Below are 11,830 nucleotides of genomic sequence, written 5' to 3' on the forward strand. Positions count from 1 at the left end.
CTCAAGGCTTAGTTCTGGGTCCCCTTCTTGCCTCCATCTACACCCACACCCTTGGAAAACTCATTTGCTCTCACAGCTTCAACAAACACCCCTTAATCAATTCTTAATTATCGTAGTATTTTGTTAAGCACTCACTATGTGTCAAGCACTGTTCTAAACAATAGAGTAATTATCAGTTAATCAGATCGGATTCAGCCCCTGTCGCACATGGGGTTCACGGTTTAAGTAGGAGGGCATGTGGATGATAACCAAACCTACCTCTCCAGCTAGCTAGGACCTCTCTCCCTTCCTGTAGTCTCGCATTTCCTGCGTCGTTGTCGTCGAGGCTCTCCCTACTTGGATAGCCCGCCGACACCTCAAATTAAACCCGTCTAAAACCAAACTCATCTTCCCCCCAATCCTCTCCTCCCCAAGATTTGCCCATCACTGTAGAGAACACCACCCTCACCCTCTCTGTCTCACATGCCTCTCTGTAAGCGCGGCATTATGTGACTCAAAACAGTTTTAACCGAGAGGAAAGGGCAGATTTTAGAGATACTGTGAAGGCAGAACCGATTAGATTTGGTGACAGACTGAATATGTGGATCGAATGAGAGAGATGAATCGAGAATAATGCCAAGGTCACAGCAATCGACCCCAGATTCGCATCCTCCCTCCGGCTTGGAACTCCCCCCTCTTTCAAAGTCCACCACTCTATTATCCTTCAAAGCCTTAATAAAATCATATCTCCTCCAAGCCATCTCTGACTAACCCATTTCCCCACCTTATTGACTGTCAACTCTGTGTCACCTGGACACTTGACTGTGTATCCTTTGAACACTTTGATAATCATCCCAGCACCACAGCGCTTATGTTAATAACAGTAATAATGACAATAATATTTGTAAGGTAGGTAAAATGTACCAAGCACTGTTCTAAGCACTGGGGTAGATATAAGTTAATCGGCCAGAAAAGCCCTTTTCCTACATGGGGCTCGCAGTCTAAGTAAGAGGGAGAAGAAGTATGTCTAATAGGTACATATCTTTAAATTCTGCCATTTCCCCTGTCCGTAACTTATTTTCATATCTGTCTCCTCTGCTACAGACCATAAGCTCCTGGTGCCCAGGTATCATGTCTACGAACTCGACTTGTATTCTCCCAAGCACTTAGAAGAGTGCTCCACACTTAAGTGCTCTCTATAAATATTACTGATTCAATCCAAATATTCAATCATTAAATCCCGTCGTCTTGTATTCTCCCAAGCACTTAGAAGAGTGCTCCACACTTAAGTGCTCTCTATAAATATTATTGATTCAATCCACATATTCAATCATTAAATCCCGTCGGTTCGGCCATCACAACATGGCTAAAATTCGCCATTTCCTCTCCATTCAACCTGCTGCCACGTTACTCCAAGCACTTATCCTATCCCCCATGATTACTGTACTCATTTCCTTGCTGACCTCCCCGTCTTCTGTCTCTCCTCACTCCAGTCCACACGTCACTCTGCTGCCCGGATCATTACAGAAGCAGCGTGGCTCAGTGGAAAGAGCCCGGGCTTGGGAGTCAGAGGTCGTGGGTTCGAATTCCGGCTCCGCCACTTGTCAGCTGTGTGACTGTGGGCAAGTCACTTCACTTCTCTGTGCCTCAGTGACCTCATCTGTAAAATGGGGATTAAGACTGTGAGCCTCACGTGGGACAACCCGATGACCCCGTATCTACCCCAGGGCTTAGAACGGTGCCCTGCCCAAAGTAAGCGCTAACAAATACCAACATTATTATTATTACAAGAACGTCCGGTCTGTATTTCCCCACTCCTCAAGAACCTCCAGTGGTTGCCCGTCTACCTCCACGTCAAATAGAAACTCCTCGCCATCAGCTTTAAAGCACTCAGTCTCCTTGCCCCTTCCTGCATCGCCTTGCTACCCTCCGAGCCACAGCCCATCGGTACACATCGCTCCCCTAACGCCAACCTACTCGCCGTACCTCGATCTCCTCTATCGTGCGGCTGACCTATCGCCCACATCCTGCCTCTGGTCTAAAATGCCCTCCCTCTTCATATCCGGCAATTACTCTCCCCACCTTCAAAGCCTTACTGAAGGCACATCTCCTCCATATAGCCTTCCCTAAGTCTTCATTTCTTTTTCTCCCACTCCCTTCCCACACCCTGACTCGCTCCCTTTATGCGCCACCCCCAACCCAGGTACATATCCATAATTTATATTAATGTCTGGCTCCCCCTCTAGACTGTAATGCTGCTGTGGGCAGGGAATGTCTCATATTGTTCTCTCCCAAGAGCTTAGCACAGTGCTCTGCATACACAAGTGCTCAATAAATACGATCAATTGATTGAGTGGATAAGTAGGAGTGAGAAAGCCAACAGAGTGTGCTTTAAAGTCAACAATGAGGTGTTTCTTCATTTTTGAAGGGTGGGGAGACATGTGCAGAAAAATCTTTTAGTAAAACTATCCAGACAGTAGAGTGAAGTGTGGACTGGGCAGGGGAGACGCTACAAGTGGGGAGAGCTTCAGGGATGAGGCTGATGCCATAGACGAGCTGGGGTATGACATGAGTGATGGAGTAATGGTCATTTGGATGGGGAAGAAGGGAAAGATCCTGGAAATGTTGTGCAGGAGAAACTGACAGGATCAATCAATCAACGGTATTCACTGAGCGCTCTCTATGTGCAGAACGCTGAACTAAGCACTTGGGAAAGTGCAGTACAACAGAATTAGCAGACCCATCCCCTGCCCATAATAATAATGACGATGGTACTTGTTAAGCGCTTACTACGGGTCAAGCGCTCTTCTAAGCACTGGTGTAGATACCAAGTTATCAGGTTGTCCCACGTGGGGCTCTCAGTCTTAATCCCCATTTTACAGATGAGGTACCTGAGGCACAGAGAAGTTAAGTGACTTGCCCAAGATCACGCAGCAGACAAGTGGCAGAGCCAAGATTAGAACCCACGACCTTTTCATTCATTCATTCATTCATTCATTCACTTCACTCAATAGTATTTATTGAGGGCTTACTGTGTGCAGAGCACTGTACTAAGCGCTTGGAATGTACAATTCGGCAACAGGCAGAGACAAACCCTGCCCAATGATGGGCTCACAGTCCAAACGGGGGAGACAGACAACAAAGCAAAACAGAACAAAACAAACTCTCGAGCCCGTGCTCTTTCCACTAAGCCACGCCGTTTCTCGTGACGAACTTACGAACTTACTAGAGGGGAAGACAGACACGAATACTAATAAAAAAGTAATGTATAATAACTTAAGGATTTATAATATATAATTTAAGGATATGATAGGATTTGGCAACTGACCCAGTATGGGGGTGGAAAGAGAGGCAGGAGTGAAGGATAAGATCAAGATGGTAAGCTTCAGAGACAAGGAAAGATGGTGGTGTTGTTCACTGAGATGGGAAACCTAGCTGGAGACGATTTGGGAGAAAAAATGACCACAGTTCTGGAAGTACTCAAGTGCCATTGTGACCTCCATGTAGAGATGACGTAGAGGTAGGAGGAAATGTGATATGGACTAGAACTGGCTCCAGAACCAAGGGCGATGATCGCAAGACACTCAATAGACCTCGGCAGTTTGACGCTGAGCCATCGATGAGTACCCAGTGGGTGCCATCCCTCTAAAGGGTCCTAAGTAGATCATTTATTCTGTTATCTTCACAGGTAAATGGTTAAATCGGTCTGTAATTTTTTTATGGTAGGTGTTAAGTGCCAAACACTCTACTAAGCACTGGGGTAGATACAAGAAAATCAGTTTGGACCCAGTCCGTGTCCCACTTGGGGCGCACAGTCTCAATCCCCATTTTACAGATCTGGTAACTGAACCACAGAGACGTGAAATGACTTGCCCAAGGCCACACGGCAGACAAGCGGAGGAGCCGGGATCGGAACCAAGATCTGTCTGCCTCCCAGGCCCATGCTCTATCCACTGGACCACCCTGCCTCTCAATGCTTATATCTTTCCTTTTCCCTTTTCATAGATAAGCTCGAGTGGAAGCTCGAGTCTTCTTCCAGCGATTTATCTTTTCTTCACCATCAACTTCTATCCTTGTTATTATTAGTAACAAGCATTCACTGAGCAGCTTCATGGTGTAAAATACCGTATTTGATGTATTTTAATTAAAGCCCCTCATTTCAGGAATTTCCAAATCACCAAAGAGAGAGGCTTGCACGTCAGCGTTGCCCTGGCTCACACCGATTCGAACGAGATCAGGAAACCGAGGCGAGAGGCTTCTTCACCATTTCTTTTTCTGGTGGTCGGTGTGTTTGAGGGAGCTGAAGGAAGAGCCAATTCTCACTTACTGGGTCAGCTCTATGCTTATTTACTCTCCAGCCTCTATTTTAGTTGACCTCCACGAGGAGGCAATTGATTTTCTACTTAATACTTACCAAGGCTCATCCCAAATGAAACCCTTAAAGGCAAAGCCACTTAATCTCTTGGAAGTCGGACCACCAGGCTAGGCAAATCCCCATCAGCCGAACTCTGTGTGTTTGATTTAAACTCGGGATTTTAACCTGCTTAAAAATAATGGGATATGGATCCACTGAGTTAGAACTCGCCATCTGGACAACAGCAATCCCTGTTTGGGAAATAAATGTAAATGCTACCAGGGGGTTGCAACGAAATGTTCCTCCCGGCTGCATAACTGACACGGGTAAGGAGGTCAGAGGGAGTTCATTTTTTTTTTTCCTCAACCTTGGATTCAGCACTTTGCTCCGGGCAAAACCTCTCAGATCCCGCAGCCAACAGTAAAATCATCCTCAGGGTGGTATCTACCCCACGACCGATCAATCGTATTTACTGAGTGATTTGGGGGTGCAGAGCACTGTGCTAAACGCTCGGGAGAGTACAACAGAGTTGGTGGACACGTTCCCTGCCCACAACCTGGCCCTTTGAAACTTGGACCCAGAGCATTGGTTAGTGAGCTGCTCAAATGACTCCAAATGCCTAGCTAGGAAAGAGAGAATTTCCAAAAGAAGAGAAGGATGGGGAATGGCTATTTTATCGATAACAGACATTGCCTGTCGTTCCCTTCCTTTGGAAATCCTGCCGTCCTCTCCCAAGGGCTTAGGACGAGCGCTCCGCACACAGTACGCGCTCAATAAATACGACTGATCGAGCCAAACCATCAGTTAGTGAGTTGCTCGAATGACTCCTAATGTCTAGCTAGGAAAGAGAGAATTTCCAAAAGAAGAGAAGGACGGGGAATGGCTATTTTATCGATAACAGACATTCCCTGTCGTTCCCTTCCTTTGGAAATCCTGCCGTCCTCTCCCAAGGGCTTAGGACGAGCGCTCCGCACACAGTACGCGCTCAATAAATACGACTGATCGAGCCAAAGCATCAGTTAGTGAGTTGCTCGAATGACTCCTAATGTCTAGCTAGGAAAGTGAGAATTTCCAAAAGAAGAGAAGGACGGGGAATGGCTATTTTATCGATAACAGACATTGCCTGTCGTTCCCTTCCTTTGCTCAGTGGGAAGAGCACGGGCTTAGGAGTCAGAGGTCATGGGTTCGAATCCCGGCTCTGCCACCTGTCAGCTGTGTGACTTTGGGCAAGTCACTTGACTTTCTCGGTGCCTCAGTTACCTCATCTCTAAAATGGGGATTAAAACCTGTGAGCCCCACGTGGGACAACCTGATTACCCTGGATCTCCCCCAGCGCTTAGAACAGTGCTCGGCACCTAGTAGGCGCTTAACAAATGCCAACATTATTATTATTATTATTAAATCCTGCCGTCCTCTCCCAAGGGCTTAGGACAAGTGCTCTGCACACAGTAGGCGCTCAGTAAATACGACCGATTGAGCCAAAGCATTAATTAGTGGCTCCTAATTTCTAGCTGGGGAAGAGAGAATTTTCAAAGAAAGAGAAGGACGGGGAATGTCTATTATACCGATAATAGGCCCGTGTTACATCGATAACAGACATGCCCCGTCGTTCCCTTCCTCTGGAAATCCTGCCGTCCTCTCCCAAGGGCTTAGGACGAGTGCTCTGCACACAGTGAGCGCTCAGTAAACGTGATCCGATCGCCCGCCTGTCGAAACGGACCTTCAGTCAGAGACATCTCTTGCTCTACGGCTCCGGGGCAGAATCTTTCCGGCGGACTTAATAATGTTGGTATTTGTTAAGCGCTTACCATGTGCCGCGCACTGTTCTAAGCGCTGGGGTGGTCCCACGTGGGGTTCACGGTCTGCCTCCCCATTTTCCAGATGAGGTAACTGAGGCAGCGAGAAGTGAAGCGACTCGCCCCCAGTCACACAGCTGACAAGTGACCGAGCCGGGATCCGAACCCATGACCTCTGACTCCAAAGCCCCGTGCGCCTTCCACTGAGCCACGCTACTTCGCCAATGCAAACTTGGCGAGAGGCGATTTGGGCCAGATAGCTGCGGGACGCCTCGCTGACAATTCTCGGCATCGAGCAGCGGCCCCCGCACGGGGGGAAAATGGGCATTTTCTCCGGTTTGCCCGAGAAGCAGATCTCTGGTGGGACCGTGGGCCAGTCACTTCACTTCTCCGCGCCTCAGTTCCCTCCTCTGGAAAATGGGGATGAAGACTGGGAGCCTCCGCGGGGGCAACCTCATCTCCCCCAGCGCTTAGAACAGTGCTCCGCACGTAGCAAGCGCTTAACAGATACCAACATCACTATTACGTTCTTGTCTGTCCGTCTCCCCCGATTAGACCGTAAGCCCGTCAAAGGGCAGGGACCGTCTCTATCTGTTGCCGACTTGTTCATCCCAAGCGCTTAGGACAGTGCTCTGCACATAGTAAGCGCTCAATAAATACTATTGAATGAATATTATCTGGGGCGGGAAGGCGCTCGGTCGGTGACCTCCTAGAAGAGGTGCTCCGGTTGGGTCTCCACGTCCTTCCAGGGGGCGGGGGAGGAGGACGCCCCTCGCCGGCCGGGAGGGTTGGAAGTGGGGGGGGGGGGCTCGGCCGCGGAGTAGACCGGAGGGGCTCCCCAAAGCCACCCGGGGCCCGCAGCCAGGCTGCAGGAGGTGCGGGAGCAGCTGCAGGAGGCTGCGGGCTGCAGGAGGTGCAGGAGCAGCTGCAGCAGCTGCAGGAGGCTGCGGGCTGCAGGAGGTGCAGGAGCAGCTGCAGCAGCTGCAGGCGGGGGGGGGGTGCACGGAGCGTGGGAGCCGCGGGGCCGGCGCGAGGGGCTGGGGCTGGGTGGGCTGTCGGGGGTCCCCGGCGCGGCGCCCGTCACTCACCGGGATGGATGCGGGGGTCGGTGCGGGCGGGCGGCGCTGCGGGCTGTCAGTGCGGCAGGGCCCGGGGCGCGCCGCCTCCGCCCCGGCTCCGCGCCGCCGCCCTGCCCAATCACCGCCCCCGGCTCAGAAGGGCGCTCCCGCCGCAGCCAATGGGGAGCCCCGACACGGGACACCGCCCCCGGCAGGGACGGACCGCGGCGGGAGGGACGGAGCCGGGGAGGCGGGGGACCCAGGGAGCGGACAGACATCCAAGAGACGGCGAGAGAGACGGGCAGACGCGCAGAGACACCCGTAGGGACCCGCAGCAGGAGGGGGGAGGGGGAGGAGGAAGGCGAGCAGCAGCAGCAGGAGGAGAAGGAACAGGAGAAGGAGGAGGAAGAGGAGAACGAGGAAAAGGAGGAGGGGGAGGAGAAAGAGGAGAAGGCAGAGGAAGAGATGGACAAGGGGGAGGAGGAAGAGGAGAGGACAAGAAGAAGGAAGAGGAGAAGAAGGAAGAAGAGGAGGAGAAGAAGGAGAAGAGGAGGACAAGAAGAAAGAGAAGAACTAGAAGGAGGAGGAGGAGGAGGGAGAGAAAAAGGAGGAGGAGGAGGAGGAAGAGGAGGAGAAGGAGGAGGTGAAGGAGGAAGACAAGAAGAAGGAGGAGAAAGAGGAGAAGGCAGAGGAAGAAGAGGAGGACAAGAAGAGGAGGAGAAGGAGGAGAACAAGGAAAAGGAAGGAAGAGGAAGACAAGAAGAAGAAGGAGGAGGAGAAAAGAAGAAGGAGAAGAACTAGGAGGAGGAAGAAAAGGAGGAGGAGGAGGAGGGAGAGGAGGAGAATGAGGAAAAGGAGAAGGAAGAGGAGGAGGGGAGCGAGACGAAGAAGGAAAAGGAGGAGGAGAAAGAAGAGGACGATAAGAAGAAGGAAGAGGAGGAGGAGGAGGAGAAAAAGGAGGAAGAGGAGGAGAAGGAGGAGGTGAAGGAGGAAGACAAGAAGAAGGAGGAGAAAAGGAGAAGAAGGAGAAGAACTAGGAGGAGGAAGAGGAGAAGGAGGGAGAGAAAAAGGAGGAGAATGAGAAGGAAGAGGAGGAGAAGGAGGAGGAGAAGAACGAGGAGGAGGAGGGAGAGAAAAAGGAGGAGGATGAGAAGGAAGAGGAGAATGAGGAGGAGGATAAAAAGGAGGAGGAGGAGGGAGAGAAAAAGGAGGAGGATGAGAAGGAAGAGGAGAAGGAGGAGGAGAAAAAGAGAAGGAAGAGGAGGAGGAGAAGAACGAGGAGAAGGGGGAGAAAAAGGAGGAGGAAGAGGAGGAGGAGAAGAAGAAGGAAGAGGAGGAGGAGAAGAAGGAGGAAGAGGAGGAGGAGAAGAAAGAGGAAAGGGAGGAGGAGGAGAAAAAGGAGGAGAAAAGGAGGGAAAAAGAGGAGGACGGGGAGAAAAAGGAGAAGGAAAAGGAGGAGGAGAATAAGGCGAAAGAGGAAAAGAAGTAGGAAAACGAGGAGGAGAATGAGGAGGAGGAAAAGGGGGAGAAAAAGGAGGAAGAGGAGAAGGAGGAAGAGGAGGAGAAGAAGAAGGAAGAGGAGAAGAAGGAGGAAGAGGAGGAGGAGAAGAAAGAGGAAAGGGAGGAGGAGGAGAAAAAGGAGGAGAAAAGGAGGGAAAAAGAGGAGGATGGGGAGAAAAAGGAGAAGGAAAAGGAGGAGGAGAATAAGGCGAAAGAGGAAAAGAAGTAGGAAAACGAGGAGGAGAATGAGGAGGAGAAGACTTGTGGTATCTGTTAAGCACTTACTATGGGCCAGGCATTGTACTAAGCACAGAGGTGGAGAAGAGTAATTTGGATTGGACAAAGTCCCTGTCTCACATGGGGCTCACAGTCTCAATACTATCCCAAACACTTAGTTCAGTGCTTTGCATATAGTAAGTGCTCATTAAATACGATCGCATGGATGAGGAGGAGGAGGAGACAGAGAGAGAGAAAGAGAGAGAGAAAGAGAGAGAGACTGGGGACAAGGTCCGGCGGGTAAAGGGGGCCAGAGATTTCACCGTTTTGGAAGTTTAGATGACCAGAGGTTTTCTTGGGGTTGAGAAGCGCCCTTGTAATGGGAGGATCTGACTGGAAATGAGAATGCCATAATCACCCTTCTCATAATAATCATTCTATTTATTAAGCATTTACTATATGCTAAGCGCTGGAGTAGATCCAAGGCAATCAGGTTTGGCATCCCTTGTTCTAGGCTGGGCTTGCAATCTAAGAGGGAGGTAGAACAGAAATTTTACCCCCATTTTGCAGAGAAGCAAATCGAAGCCCAAAGAGGTTAAGGATTTCGCTCTAGGTCTCACTGCAGGCGAGTGATAGAACTGGTGTCTCTTGACTCCCGGTTCCATGCCCTGACCACTAGTCTACCTTGCCTCTCTTTTCTTTGCTTTCTCCCTCATCCTATACCTCATTTCTTCACCCCCCTCTCCGACCCCCAATGAGAGCCTAACCTGCTCTGCCCTTCCTCATCCATCAACACCGACCCACCGAGGTGATGTAGTAACCTGCCTCCCTCCACACACAGCTGAGGCAGTGCGTTGCCTGTTTCCACTGAGACCCCGGTGCACCCTCCTCACGCAGCTGAAAGCCTGGCCTCTCCCCATATTGTTGTGTCTCCACTTTGCCCGCCCTTTACAGGTGAGACGCCCCCTCCTTCATAGCTCATATCTTGGCCTATCATCACCCATCTCTACCTCTCTAGACCTCATCCCTCCCTGTCACCGTGACACGGCTGAAACCCCTCATCCCTACTCTTCCCCCCGCCCCCTTTCCCCAACGTAACTGAAAATGCGGAAATGTGTCTTAGCACAGCGCTCTGCACACAGTAAGTGCTCAATAAATACGGTTGAATGAACGAACGAATGAAGGAATCTAGCCTACCCTTCCCTTTATTAGCTCAATTGAGGCCCCAGCCTATCTCTGTGGTCCATCAGCCGAGACCCGGGAGGCTTCTCCGCCACCTTAGACCCTCCTCAGAACTTTAAATTCCCGAATGGATTTTCCTTCTTCCTCAACTCTGACTAGAGCAGCTCAAGGGGCAGACCAGCCTACCCGTTTACACCCATTGGGAATGGAAGTCCAAAGAACAGTGAACAGGTGCGAATAGCACCTTCCCTACCCTCTGCCCATCAGGAACTCTCAGCAACAAGAAACCCCAGGGGAGAACCCTATTGCTCTAAGCAAAGCTCCCATTTGAGTCAATCAATTATATTTATTGAGTGCTTACTGTGTGCACAGGACTGTACTAAGCACTTATACTAAGAGTCCCGGAGATATCTCATTCACACGTGCCCTTCTTTCTCTCCATCCTCACGGTTCCCCTTTTGTCTCCCTCCCTGAATTTCAATTCCTTTAATAACTGTGGCATTTGTTAAGTGCTTACTATATACCAGGCACTGTGCTAAATGCTGGGGTGGATACAAGCAAATCGGGTTGGACACAGTCCCTGTCCCACATGGGGCTCACAGTCTCAATTCCCGTTTTACGGGTGAGGTAACTGAGGCACAGAGGAAGTGGAGTGATTTGCCCAAAGTCACACAGCAGATGAGAGCCGGAGCTGGAATTAGAACCTGTAATAATAATAATCGTGGTATCTGTAAAACACTTACTGTGTGCCAGGCACTGTTCTAAGCATTGGGGTAGATACAAGCAAATTGGGTTGAACACAGTCCCTGCCCCACGTGGGGCTCACAATCTTAACCCCTATTTTTCAGATGAGGTAACGGAGACACAGAGAAGTTAAATGACTTGCCCAAGGTCACACAGCAGGCACGTGGCAGCGTAGGGATTAGAACCCAGGTCCTTCTGACTCCCAGGCTCTATCCCAAGCTCTATCCACTGTACCATGCTTTAGTCAGATCCTAGTCACTACCCTGTCTTCGGAAGCCCCACACAGCAGAACGTTTTTCCAAGAACCAGAGATCCAGAGTGGTGAACGTATTCCTATCGGCAGAGGGAGGAATGATACAGGGAACAGAGATGATGGATGAGCCAGGGATGAAACTAGAGACAGAGACAGAAGGAAAACAAGGAGAAGAGAAAGGACAGAAGAGTGCTTGCCGAAGAGAGCAGGCGATCACAATTTTGTTCCAACGTAGCTGTATCATTCCTTCTGCCAAGCCTGAACACAATTCCTTCATTGTCAAATTTCTCAACTACGAGTTTAACATATGGCAAAATGGGATGCTTACTGGAGGTGACAACACAGAAAGCAACTGCAAAATGAGGCGGCCATGTGCACCGCGACATCCCACGACAAAGGGATCATCCTTACCAGGTTCCCTGAAATGAGAACTAGAAAAATAGATGGCCATTTAGAAAATTACTTGGAACAGCTATTCATTCATTCGATCGTAATTCATTCTATCGTACAGCTGCCTGAGAGCCACCCAAACCCAACTGCTTTAGCAAAGACATGAGATAAGAATAATAATAACAATAATAATGCTCTGCACATAGTAAGCACTTAACAAGTACCAACATTATTATTATTATTATTAATAATAGTATTTGTTAACTGCTTACTACGTGCCAACCACTCTACTAAGGACCAGGGTAGGCACAAGATAATCAGGCTGAACACAGTCCCCGTCCCACGTGGGATTTACACT

General features: G+C 49.9%; 1 protein-coding gene across 1 annotated transcript in view; it reads right to left on the bottom strand.

The window, feature by feature from the left end:
* The window catches only part of ABAT (4-aminobutyrate aminotransferase), a 137,802-nt gene extending 130,525 nt beyond the window's left edge, over positions 1 to 7,277 (bottom strand). The window contains exon 1 of the mRNA XM_029055734.2: positions 7,218 to 7,277. The gene's annotated coding sequence lies outside the window, so the exon portion shown is untranslated. The remainder of the gene's footprint in view (positions 1 to 7,217) is intronic.
* Between the last annotated feature and the right edge of the window lie 4,553 nt (positions 7,278 to 11,830).

This window comes from Ornithorhynchus anatinus, chromosome 2 (assembly GCF_004115215.2).
Source record: "Ornithorhynchus anatinus isolate Pmale09 chromosome 2, mOrnAna1.pri.v4, whole genome shotgun sequence".
NCBI classification, from domain to species: domain Eukaryota; kingdom Metazoa; phylum Chordata; class Mammalia; order Monotremata; family Ornithorhynchidae; genus Ornithorhynchus; species Ornithorhynchus anatinus.